Source organism: Drosophila persimilis, unplaced genomic scaffold, assembly GCF_003286085.1.
Source record: "Drosophila persimilis strain 14011-0111.01,24,50 unplaced genomic scaffold, DperRS2 tig00000520-arrow-pilon, whole genome shotgun sequence".
Classification (NCBI taxonomy): Eukaryota; Metazoa; Arthropoda; class Insecta; order Diptera; family Drosophilidae; genus Drosophila; species Drosophila persimilis.
In genome coordinates, this window is record NW_020825317.1 from 1693527 (window position 1) to 1706939 (window position 13413).

Consider the following 13413-nt stretch of genomic DNA (forward strand, 5'->3'; position numbering starts at 1 on the left):
CAAACTGTAGAATCCACAAAAAAATTCCTCTCAAATGTGCTCTAAATAATTTATTTAAGCTATTTGTTATCTTGGAAAATTCTAACTACGCTATCTACTGTAATGGTGACTCATATGTTTAGATTTTCAGTTTATATTCAGCACTTGTAGTATCTAGTTGTTTAAAATGGATTCATTTAAGCGTTTGCTTGAAAAGAATCCTCACAAAAGCGGATACACACAAGTTGCTTATTGTAATTATTGCGGATCTGATACTCACTTAGAAAAAAAATTGTCCCAAAAAGCGCGATCAGGAGACGCGTAATTAGAACATCTTAGATGTTAGAAAACATTTATAAAATATTAATAAATAAAACATAACCAAAAATGTTTAAGCAATTTATACATCCTTTTAGAATGCTTATTTGCAGACCTTCAGGATCTGGTAAGACAACGTTTTTAGAAAATTTAATAAACAAAAGGAATGATTTGCTGAGCATTTCAATTAATCGAATAATTTGGTGTTATGGAGAGGAGCATGCTAAGCCAAATTTTAATACCATCGAATACTATAAAGGAGTTCCCGAAACAATTAAAAATGAAAATCATGAGCCTATTCTTTTAATACTAGATGACTTAATGATGGGTGCATTTAATAAAAATGTCTGTGAGCTATTTACAAAAGGATCACCCCACAGGAATTTATCCGTAATAGTAGTCACACAAAATATATTTCATAAATCATCACGTACTCGAGATATTTCACTAAACAAAAAATAGATCGTTGCGTTCAAAAATCCTAGAGATAAGCTTCAATTTCAATGCTTAGCAAGACAAATTTATCCTGAAAATTCTCAGGAGCTCTTCAGAATATATAAGGAGGTGACAGATAAACCACATGGTTATTTACTTATTGATCTTACTCAGGGAATAAATGATCTCCTTAGATTTCGTACACATATTTTTAGTTCTGAGTATACAGTTTGCTTTTCAGATGAAAATGGTTTACAAAAAGAATCTAAATCGACTGAAAAGGGCAAATAATAAGCTTCGAAATGCAATTATAAGTAATTGTGACATTGAGTTAGTAAAAGCATTAGTGGAGATAGTGTTGAATACTCTACGAGGAAATCATAAGATATCAAAAAAGCAACTATATGTTGTTGCGGACTGATGAAAACCTCTAAACATCCTCATTTGTTTAATGGATACATAAAAAAAGAAGGGCGCCGCGTATTTAGTTGCGCGAGCCACGACCGAATCCGCCACGGAACTCACCTCTCCAGCGCCGGGTCCAACGTCTCCCTTCTTGTCCACACCGCTGCCGCCGGGGGCGCGTCTGTAAGCCGAGCGATCCTCGCCAGTCTTGGAGGCATCACCAGTACCGCGTGGGCCGCCAGCAGCTGGGCGTGGGCGCACAGTTTCAGAGCGAGCAGGGCGCTTCAGGGTCGAGGGCACGATCTCTGGGGGCAAGTGCAGGTAGCTGCGGAGCTCCTCAATGCCCTCGTTGGTCAAATACCAGTAGTAGTGTCTCCAAGCAAACTGCTCCTTGACAAGGCCGCGAGAATGCAGCGACTGCAGTGCCTTAATGACATGAAGGTTGGGAATTGACTCAAACTCGGGGTGCTTCTGTGCATGGAAATCCTTTTTCGCCACAATGACGCGACACGATGGGCCTTTGGCATGAACATGTTTGCGTCTTCTTTGTAGAAAGAAAGGAAAGAAAGGAGAAAGGATATGTTGTCTACGTCTTATTTCATGTCCAAAACGGTCAATAAATTCTAAGAGAAAAGTTCTCATCCAAAAAGGAGGATTTTTACCTGTTTAAATAAGTTCATTGCTTTCGGGGATTTTTGGAAAAATATTGAACAATGCTTAAAAATAAGCATCAATTAAACAAAGTTATTTTAATGCATACAAATGCATATCAAAAATTGGTAAATAATGCCCAGAAAAACGATTTAATAAATATAACGTTCTTTTCTATTTTAAATGATAAAAAAAACTAGTGACTTTAATAAATGGATTAAAATACGTCAAGATTTGTGTTACTATCAAAATAAAAAAAGAAATAAGACAATGGATATACGAACTACGCAGAACAAACCACTTTCACCACCTCAAAGCATTGGAATACAAACACAAAACGAGTCAGTTTGGGTCCTCAAAAAAGGAACTTTCTATCAAAAATGAATTCTCTGATTTACCTAACGACATCGATGATGAAGCTTTTCTGACCGAAAAATCTTTCAACTCAAAACCTAATAAGCGTAATTTCGGCGGAATACATTTCGCTGCCGTTGCAAGGGAAGTTCTTGTACCGAAAAGTAACGAGGGGGAACGTTGTGAGTTGCTGCGGACACCGCAACTCTACAGTTATACCCGATACTAAATCAGTATGGCTCTCCTCCGGCAGACGCCGCTAATATTAAACGACACGACAAAGAATGCGTGCGAGAGAGACAGAAGATCAGTCTGAGCGTGACGTCGGGCGCTGCGTAGCCAATGCAAATTGATTTGTTCCTTTTGGCTACAAAAATTATCTGATCTAATCCAAATTCAGCAACCGGATAGATATAGTCATTCTCTATGATTCTGCGTTTTTAGTTTTCTCGAATCTGCAATATTGTGGATGCAACAGATTCTCGTCCTTTGTGGGGGCGGAAGGGGGTGAGGCGAAATTCTGAGATATACGTTTTATAGTGAGATCTAACAGAAGTGCGGATACCAAATTTGGTTACTCTAGCCTTAATAGTCTCTGAGATTTGTGGTTGCCCCAGATTTTCGTCCTTTGCGGGGGCGGAAGGGGGTGCGGCGAAATTTTGACACAAAACGGTCAAGGTCCGATATCACAGGAGTGTGGATACCAAATTTGGTTGCTCTAGCTCTTATGGGTTCTGAGATCCTTGAACTCATATTTTGCAATTGGCAAAACCGACCATGAAACCTGTGTGTTAGAGTGAGACAGATCGAGAAAAAGTGAAATTGTTTTCGTGATTCTGGCTATAATAATTATACGATCTGGTTCAGATTTTGCACTCTGTAATATATAGTCATCTTCTACGATTCTGAGTTTTTAGTTTTCTCGTATCGTCGAAATTGTGGATGCCACAGATTTTCGCCCTTTGTGGGGGCGGAAGTGGACGGGGCAAAGTTTTGAAATATTCTTGTAGCAGTGACATATCACAGAAGTCTGGATCCAAAACATCGTTGCTCTAGCTCTTATAGTCTTTGAGCACTAGGCGCTGAAGGGGACGGACAGACGGACAGACGGACGGACGGACAGACAGACATGGCTCAATCGACTCGGCTATTGATGCTGATCAAGAATATATATACTTTATGGGGTCGGTAACGATTCCTTCTGGACGTTACACACATCCACTTTTACCACAAATCTAATATACCCCAATACTCATTTTGAGTATCGGGTATAAAAATGGTAAATGTAACAGAGTTTTTCGTGACATTACTTAGTAATGATTCGTTAAATGTATATCATGATAACGTTAAGTGTGCATTTACAAACATTGTAAATATTCCTGAAAACTTGAACGATGACTGGAAAGTAGGAATTACAGACTTATATCTAAATAAATGTATAAAAAGCAGGCCTGAGAATACCTCAATCGTATCTGAAGAAACAACAGAATTCGTTATTAGCTTAGTAAATGGAGAAACATTTCGATATGAAAATGAGTCAATAGAGTCTGAACAGTTTCAAAATGGGTTGATTTTTGTTTACACTGATATTATCGAACCGAGATGTGCTGGAAATAAAAGACCTCGATGTCTTCGAGTATTACATTATAATGGAAAAAAGCAACTTATACAATTCAACAATATTGAATATTATCCCATTGAAATATGGTCTCCAAAAGAAATTTCGATCTTAATTACCGATTCCAAAGGGTATAAAGTACCATTTGAATCTTCAGCAATTCCAATTTTTGTTACCCATCACTTTAAAAAACGAAAAGAAATGCTATAAATAATACTGTAAAGTTGGAAATATATTCAGAGTAGAAATAACCACCATGACGAAATCTTATCAACAATATTATTTAAATCAGTGTGAAGGAGGGTTGAATCATATAGGAAGTCTTTATGTTTCACCCAGAGTTATCCAACAAGGTAGAGGAATTGGGAATTTTTTTAGTGGTCTTTTTAATTACATAAAACCACTACTTATTCCTTTCGGGGTTAAACGCTATTAAAAACCAAGCTTCTGAGACTGGAAAGGCCGTAATAAATGAGTTTGGTCGAAAACCTTTAAGAACCATTATCCAAGAACAAAGTAAAATTACTTTGCAAAACCTGTCAAATAAAGCCATTAATAAGTTAACCCCATTCCAGAATGGGGCAGGTAAAAAGAATAAAAAGAGAAGGTCTACGAAAAAACTATCTCATTTATGATCTAAAGATGGAAGCAAACATACGCAGTCGAGACCAACAAAAAAAATCAACAAAGAAATAAACTATAAGAGAAATTTTTTCTAAATCAAAATGACCACCCATATTGAATGTATGAAAAGCGAATTGGATCTCTTTGAGCCACATCCTACACAAAGCTCTATTCTGAGAACAGAAGAAGTTTCATATAACCCCATAGCTTCGTTGGACAGTGCCTCTTCAATTGAATTCGTTTGCTTAGGAAATGGGGAAACATATCGAGACCTATCAAGTGTTTACTTAAGACTTGTTGTGCAACTAAGAAAATGTGATAATACCAACATTGAATAAACCGATGTTGGAGTAGTGAATAATATTTTGCATTCAATGTTTAGAAGTTCGTCCTTATATTTAAATAATATTTTGGTTTCTCAGAGTGATAATAACTATCATTATAGATCGTATTTGCAAACGATTTTAAACTATGGTAGTGATGCCAGTGAAAGTCACTTAGCCACTCAAGGTTATTATCCTAATTATGGTAAATTATTATCTGGTAGATACGTTAACACCGATGGATCCATTATGCTCAAAAATATTTTTCAAAACAGTAATAAGGTTGAACTATTCGGAAAAGTTCATGGAGATATATTTAATCAACCAAAACTGCTTATAAATAATGTAGATTTGAGGATTACTTTTAACATTGAAAAAACAGCATTTTATTTAATGGAATCTGAAACTGAATATTAAAATATTATTCATGAACCACATAACTATTAATCCGAGCATTTTGTTGGCTCATCATCATGTTTTACAAACTAAACGAGGGGGAACGTTATGATTGATATCTGATAGATATGATCATTATCTATGATTCTGCGCTTTTAGTTTTCTCGTATCGTCGAAATTGTGGATGCCACAGATTTTCGCCCTTTGTGGGGGCGGAAGTGGACGGGGCAAAGTTTTGAAATATTCTTGTAGCAGTGACATATCACAGAAGTCTGGATCCAAAACATCGTTGCTCTAGCTCTTATAGTCTTTGAGCACTAGGCGCTGAAGGGGACGGGGCTCAATCGACTTGGCTATTGATGCTGATCAAGAATATATATACTTTATGGGGTCGGAAACGATTCCTTCTGGACGTTACACACATCCACAATCTAATATACCCCAATACTCATTTTGAGTCTCGGGTATAAAATGCCATTTATCCATACAGCAAAGTTCAAGTAAAATCATTTACAATATATCCAGGAAATAATACATTATCAATTGACAATGCAGTTATTGGACAGCTTCCCAATTTTTTGGCTTTTTGCATGGTAAAAAACAAATCATATTCTGGAAATCGGGCATTAAACCCCTTCAACTTTGATCATTTTAAAATTCAACGCTTTAATCTATTGGTTAATGGAGTACAAGTACCATCGCAGGCATTTGAGTTTGATTTCTCGAACTCTGAAAATGCTCAAAGCTCTAGAGGATATAATATGCCATTCAGATCAAGTGGAATAAAACATTATGATCGAGGCTTACAAATTACAAAGGAAATGTTTGATAAAAATAGTTTTATGCATTTGACCTAACTGCAGACCATCACAATTCAACTGTATGCTCAAATTTAATATCACAAGGAGCCATCCGAATTGAAGGACGATTTTCGGAGCCTCTTACAGAAACAGTTACTTGTCTGGTATACTTTGAATATGACTCAATGATTGATATTGATGAACATAGAAATATTCGTGTTCTATTGTAAAAATGAATATATTGCAAATCGATAAGTTGCTTTCCAAGCATTCAAAAACAAAAACAATTTTTAAAGGAGTTTATCCCTCTGATCAGCTGCCTCAAGTAATTTCGAAATATCATGCTTTACTAATAGCAAACACAGATTCTTCAAGCCATTCAAGAACTCATTGGGTTGCTTTTTACTTTGAAAACAAATATTCAGCAGAATTTTTTGATTCATATGGTCAATATCCCCAAAATAAAGAATTTTTAAAAATATTAAGGAAAAATTCCACAAAATTTACATTTAATAAACAACCACTGCAAGAGACATTTAAGATGTTTATTGATTTTTTCAGCTGGGATACATTCTTTTATTTAAGTTATAGTACTTTAACATTAGGTCTATAGCTTCTGCTTTCTTATTTGGTAGGGTATGACACAGGCATGTGTCAGGTCCGTCCGTTGCATCGTCATCACTCCAGGGGCATAGCTTATAATGAAAGCCAAACTTGGAGTACTGAAGCTCCTTTTCCTCCAGATCCTCCAAAATGATCATCAAATTTTCAAGAATTTGTACGTGCTCCTCAAAGATCATCTCCTCGAATTGCATTAAAAAAATGTTTATTTGTTTGGCATGCATCTTGCAGCTGACTTCTTGACTCTTTATATCCACGTCTTTGCTCTGTTTCCCTTATATTTTTCTTTACCCATGTATTGGAAATGATAAGTACTATATCTAGCCATCTCTTTTTTACATATGTATATTCTTAACCTTTTTCTTTATTTTTGTCTTTACATGTATAGTTGTCTCTTCTTCTCTTACATATATGTATATAATGGGAAATCTTTATTTACTCTTTACATATAAATTGGAAATGGGCAGTGCTATATCTATTCATCTCTTTTCCTTTATATATAAGATGTGATTCCATGCTCCTTCAACATCTTAAAGGGTGCTTTTGTGGAAAATTTGGTTACATAACTTTTAGGTAAAAATATCCAAAGCGGTTCGTTGTCCTTATCAGTTAAATAAAGGACTACTTTATTTCCAAATGATGTTTTTTTGATTTTACATCCATTGATCTTGTACTCAAATCCTATGCACAGGTCCTCAACCTTGGTGTATCCAACCGCCGGCTTTGTCTCGTTAAGTAATTCTAGGAAAGCCTAGGTATATATTTGATTAAGTGCTTATCATTTTCTATATAGAGATTTAAATATTCTTACATACCATTATAGTAATAGAAACTATTCAAACTACTAACGATTTTATACTAAATTATTTAAAAGATTGCATGCTCTTTTATACTCTCATTAATTCAATTTTATACAAATGTGATCTGAGCAGATTGGTAGTTGAGTGATAATAAGTAAATGGTTTTAAAGCTGTAATGGCCAGATGTCTTAAGTCTGATTGGTTGTTGAGTAATAAGGGATGAATTATGGATACACTGCTGTATATTGGTTCAAATATTATATTTACATTTTCGGTCTTATATAACCATCAACATGAAAAAATTATATAAAGAGAACAAAATGCATAGAATTTTTGTTCATATGCTGATCACTTCCTATATAAGAACTGTAAGTTACTGAGATAGGTTAGTTCACTTTCACTTCGAAATGAGGACATTTCATTGCGAGTTGTGTTATTTAAAAACATCTTTTAGTTCCCGCAATGAACTGAGAAAACACACCTTAAAAATCCACAACTTTAGTTATTCAAAATCAAAATCATCATTTTATCAATGTTACTTATGTTACTTAAACAGCAGCGCGCGCCAAGGCGCGTGAAGAAGAATCAGGAGCACATCAGGGATGCTGCAGTGATAAAGCCACCTGCGGCCATCGTCTTCCTGGTTGCCCAATCGACGGCCAAACAGAGGCAGAATTCTCCGCCTTCGGCTGTCCTCTTCGCCCCGACTCTGTCCAGGATTCCTCTTCCAGCAGCTTCAGGGAGCACAGTTTACCAAATCATAGGGTTCAGCGGATGCTAGTCTCGTCTATTACCATCCTAATGTTTAAAGTATAAAAATCTCACAAAATTTGTATATTCATGAAGAATAATTATCAGCCAACCTCATTAACGTTCAAGTTCCCACTGGGAGTTCGGGAAATGTGTTCAGAATTTGCAGTTATAAGTATTGTTAAGACATCGCTAGTTTAATTCATTTTCGTTACACATTCGTTAAACTCATATCATGCTTAAGCAATCTTTATAAATATTCACAAGCTATTGTTGTCAGTTAAGTTCGGATTGAATTGTCAGGGAGAAAATTCCCCCAAAAGTTCTGTGGCTCCACATACAAGGAGTAGGTCGAAGCTAGGAATGCTGCAAGAGATAGAGTCCCCGTACTGTAAACCACCTTTCCGAATTAACGCTTGTTTTCAGCCTACGCCGGAAGATCGATCTTTCGTCGTTGGAAATTGAACAGTGAGTGAGTAAGCATACCTTCCAAAAGTTGAAATGTACGTAGTTTTGAAAACCAACTGATCCTTGCCCAACCTCGCGAATTTGAAACCTCTGACCTCTGCCTATTGAGGCTTTGCCTTGAGCGATCTGATCGTTGGCTAATTAGAGATGCCATCTGCATCCGGTCATCGACTGAACTCCGCATAGGAGATCACGTTTTGTCAGCCAGACCGCCTCTTTGATTTTCGACTCATTCCAAAGCTAAAAGATTTAATGATTTTTCCACATTTGTGCGAAAAGCGAAAGTAACGCACTTAAAGTATTCAATTATTTTCCCATGTTAAGCGAAAAGCGAAATTTATGAATTTAATTAGAATTTAACTCGAATTACAGTGTTATTATATATATACTCATTACATTATGAAATATCCTCATATACCCAACCATTACGAATCACCTATTTTTAGTAGTTATTAAGATCATTTACTATGTTGCCATATCGGATTTAATTTTTGTTTTAAGGAAATAATGTTGAAGTTTAGATAAAAGAACAAAATGGACTCAATGCTAGCTCGCGCGTTTTCGTAAAAGGTCAAAAGGGGTCATCGAAGAACGGCTATTCCGTGAGGATGACCAAAGGCAGGGTGGGTTCAGACTCCGCATAACATCTGCGGACATATACACCGATGTCTCTCCGTTTTCCTTGGTTCTCACTTCCCTTTCCTCTTTATCCTTCTTTCCTTTCGCTTCCCTCTCTCTTCCTGTTCTCTATCCTCTTTAGCTTCGTATCTTCTTCTCGTCAAATCTACCGTTCTAGCACAAGTCGCAGCACGCTAAATTCTGGCAATATTATTGGTAATTGAAGCCTCGAGTCTGGGTTGATCTGAGGGAGCAACAACTCCACCCCCAAAGCCGACGAGCTAGAGCCGGATAATTATTAGCGTGCCCAGCTCTCTCAAATCGTAACGCCCGTTTTCGAACAGGACTCGTTGCACGTTACATCATCCGGGAAAATGTATGATAGATTATCATTATTAGGCGTTGCATTCCTTGGGTCATCGTCGTCATCATCCCATTTAATGTCACTTAACCAGGTGAAGTTGCTCTCGAGATAGGTTTGGGTCTTAATCCCAAAAATCAAGGACAGGTCTACGGAGTTCGGCTGAGAGTCCAGATTTATGGTTGATTCCGGTTGGGAATCGATAAAAATGGTTTCGAGGTCATCCATCGTTGTTGAAAGATTACTAGTTTATGTACTAGCTGTTAGCTGTGAGTAGTTATTATAACGGCACTTTGCTATGGGACAGTGTTAGGTACACAAAGGAGGAATATAAATTATAGAGAAAGTAGAAAGGTTCAAGGGCATCGAAACCGTTTTCAGGAAACACTTAAAAAATACCTCTAAACTATCACATTAGATTCATTGCAAAGGGATGACTGGGTTTCTAGATGTCCGTATAGAGGGTTGAATGGTAAGAGAACACATAATTAAGGGAGATACATATATACAGGAGCACACAAAGAATAAAATTATAATAGGAAGACAAAAAAATTAATTAATGCTACTTATAGTAAATATACGGCCGTCCCTTATCCTTTTTAGCGCATTGGCCAATGTACGCTTGAGTTCTTATTATGGACCTTTATTAATTATTATTTAAACTACATTCATTGTGCTTAGCGTCGAAGTCAGATATCAAGATGCCAGACCGCTTGGCAGAGTCGCCGGTGTTGCCACACCAGCGAACGACTCTAAGATCAGTGTTGCTGAGGGGCTGCGATGCGGGCTGCCACAGTACTCCCCCTAGAAAAGTTACAAATATTCAGTTTTGTCTTTTCTTCTCATATGTCCGTAATGGGACATTTGATAGCTGATCGTCAGAGGAGCTGGTCTCGGAATTCGCCATAAATGCTGTCAATATTTGGCGAAGCAAAATCCTGCGAGATTAGAGATATGCTTGTGCCGTTGGTGAGACGTTGTTTCTTGATGTCAATAAGCAAATGGAACTGTGCTAGGAAGTCAGCGCCAATAATTGCGGTTTGTACATCAGCGATGACAAATGACCATTTAAACGAACGATCCAGGCCCAGGTCGAGTTCGAGATCCTGATTTCCAAAAGTTCGAATGGTGGTCTGGTTTGCGGCATACAATTTCAGTTTGTCATCGCTAAGTTTGCGTTGAGCCATAGTGCAAGGTATAACTAACTCAGCTGGTAGGCGGTAGCATCTCAACGACCAGCGACAAGTTATCTGTGAATCACGACCACCGACTGCACATCCAAGATAGAAAAACGAGTCGGATTTTTCTCATCGATTCCAGATTGGTGGTGTCAGTGAAGGCATCCCTGTGTTACTACCACAGTACTTTTGGTGATCGCGCACGCAAGTGCCGGGCAGACTGCCGATATTATCAGCAGTTAAACTAAAGATGCTACCGCTAACTCAGCTGGTAGGCGGTAGCATCTCAACGACCAGCGACAAGTTATCTGTGAATCACGACCACCGACTGCACATCATCTACGTTCGTGCCATGGGAAACCTTGGGCTTTTTGGGGATGTTGTGTTGTAGCTTATCAACCTTCTGTGAAAGACGGTGCAAAGCAGCAGCAACGTCTTTCAAATTCGGACTTTTGCTACTTACCGCATCGACGCTCTGCTGAATATGGTCAGCGGAATTGGGTTGAGTCGACATAACACACTCCATCGATGGCATTATTTTCGATCATCTTGTTGACAATCTTTGCCAGCTTGTCCAGATCATTCTCCTCCCAAACCGAAATGAGCGGACGAATCGACGAAGGCAACTCGGTGAGGTCGCATCCACTAGCGGGTGACAAGCGACGCAAGTGAAGCAAGATTTCAGATGGCTTCCCAGTCATGTCTCCACCCCGGAGCAGCCGTCTCATTTTTGAATCCTCTGACTCGCCGAAAGTTTCGAGCAGCCGACGCCTCATTGCGTCGTACTTGTTGACAGGCGGTGGGTGAGTATTGACACCAGGTCAAATTTGTGATCGTCGCGCACCACATTGTGCAAGTTAAGGAGACGCTCCAGTTGCGCGAACCAAAGCTGCGGATTGGATTTATTGAATTTTGGAATGATGATCTGAGCTAAATGTTGAGAGTTTGAAGCTGTTAGCTGTGCGGCTGCTACTTAAAGCATATGCAGTTTCTCTCTTAACTCATTTAGTGTGGCCTCCGTGTTCGCCATGTTTGTTGCTGTTCTTGCATTTGCGGTTGTTTTTTAACGTGGGGGTCACCACTTTAGCGCATTGGCCAATGAACGCTTGAGTTCTTATTATGGATCTTTATTAATTATTATTTAAACTACATTCATTGTGCTTAGCGTCGAAATCAGATAACAAGATGCCAGACCGCTTGGCAGAGTCGCCGGTGCTGCCACACCAGCGAACGACTCTAAGATCAGTGTTGCTGAGGGGCTGCGATCCGGGCTGCCACACCTTACTACACCTATCGGTGATAATGTAAACTAACTTCGATCTCAATCCTCTTTCTCACCCATGTAAAATCCTCTAAAATCGACCCTTCGCTCATTTATATTCTCTCTCCTCCCTCTTACTTTCTGTTGAGGAACGTATAACAAGTCCATCGCTAAGCGAAGAACCATCGGCAAAAGAGAACAAGAAGAGAATGGAAGAGACGAAAATTTGTATACACACATATTCTTACCGCCGCTGCGACGGCATTTTTCAGTACCAAATAGACATCGAACTGGACAAGAACAAAATAAATACAGTCCACTAGAATCAAATCCGTCGAGCATATTATTTGCGAACATTCTTTGGTCCTTCGAGCCGGATTCTTGAACAGTTTTGTGTGCTTTGGTGTTAATTGAAAATTGTTTACAATGGAACAATTAAAGGCATTGGTAAAAGCCCGTGGCAGACTCAAGGCCATTATCACACGCGCATTGGCTTGGGCTGAACGGGAGGAACCAACTACAACGGCGCAGGTCACCTCACGGATGGAACTGCTCCAATCGGAAAGAGTTCTCACAACTTGGAGATTCCATAGCCCTTCTCGACCACGTGGATCCAGAGGAAGACAATGCACTCTACGAGGAAAAGTATCTATTGGCACATGCAATGATTTTGGAGAAAAAGGGGTTAGTACAACCAACTACAACTGCAACGATCAACGGGGATGGCAGCAGAGAGCTTCATCTAAACAACGACGCAGTACTCAGCCTTCTACAACAGCAACAACAGCTATTTGAACGCGTGCTGCTGGAGAGAGCGAGAGCGTCGAGTTTAGAGGCGCGGTAAATTCAAATTCTGCAGTTGGTGCGGTCACACCAATACAGAGCGAACTGCCAAAAATTCAAATCAAACGGTTCGCTGGCAGCTACACAGAGTGGCCAGCATTTGACGAACACACAGAAGTTTCATCATTTGAAAACACTACTCATCGATGAGGCTGCCAATTTGGTACGACATTTGGCGATCACGGACACTGCTTACAACACTGCATGGGAGCGTCTCAAGGAAAGGAACAATCGGCCGAGGCATATCGTAAACTCGTTTTTGGAACAATTTATGAGGTTGCCCACAACTACTAAAATTGATGCGGCGATTTTCCGTAAATCAAACGGGACGCGACTGTTGGATTATATATCTAGCACTGGAAAAACTTGATGCCGAAACGAGGCGCAGGTGGATTGAACGCAGTTTGAATAAAGACTCACCCACTCTCGACGACTTCTTCAAGTTCTTGGATGCTCGTTGCGAGGAATTGGAACAAAGCAAAGGGGAGCCTTCGTCTGAAGGGAAAACAGTAACTCACGGGGACAAATCAAAAAGAATCACACACTCGATGGTGGCAGTTGAAGGCAGCAACTGCACCAAATGCCATTCGACAGAACACATTCTGTATGG

General features: G+C 38.9%; 1 pseudogene; it reads right to left on the reverse strand.

Moving 5' to 3' along the window:
• Window positions 1-1201: 1201 nt before the first annotated feature.
• On the reverse strand, window positions 1202-2206 carry LOC6603726 (annotated as a pseudogene).
• Between the last annotated feature and the right edge of the window lie 11207 nt (window positions 2207-13413).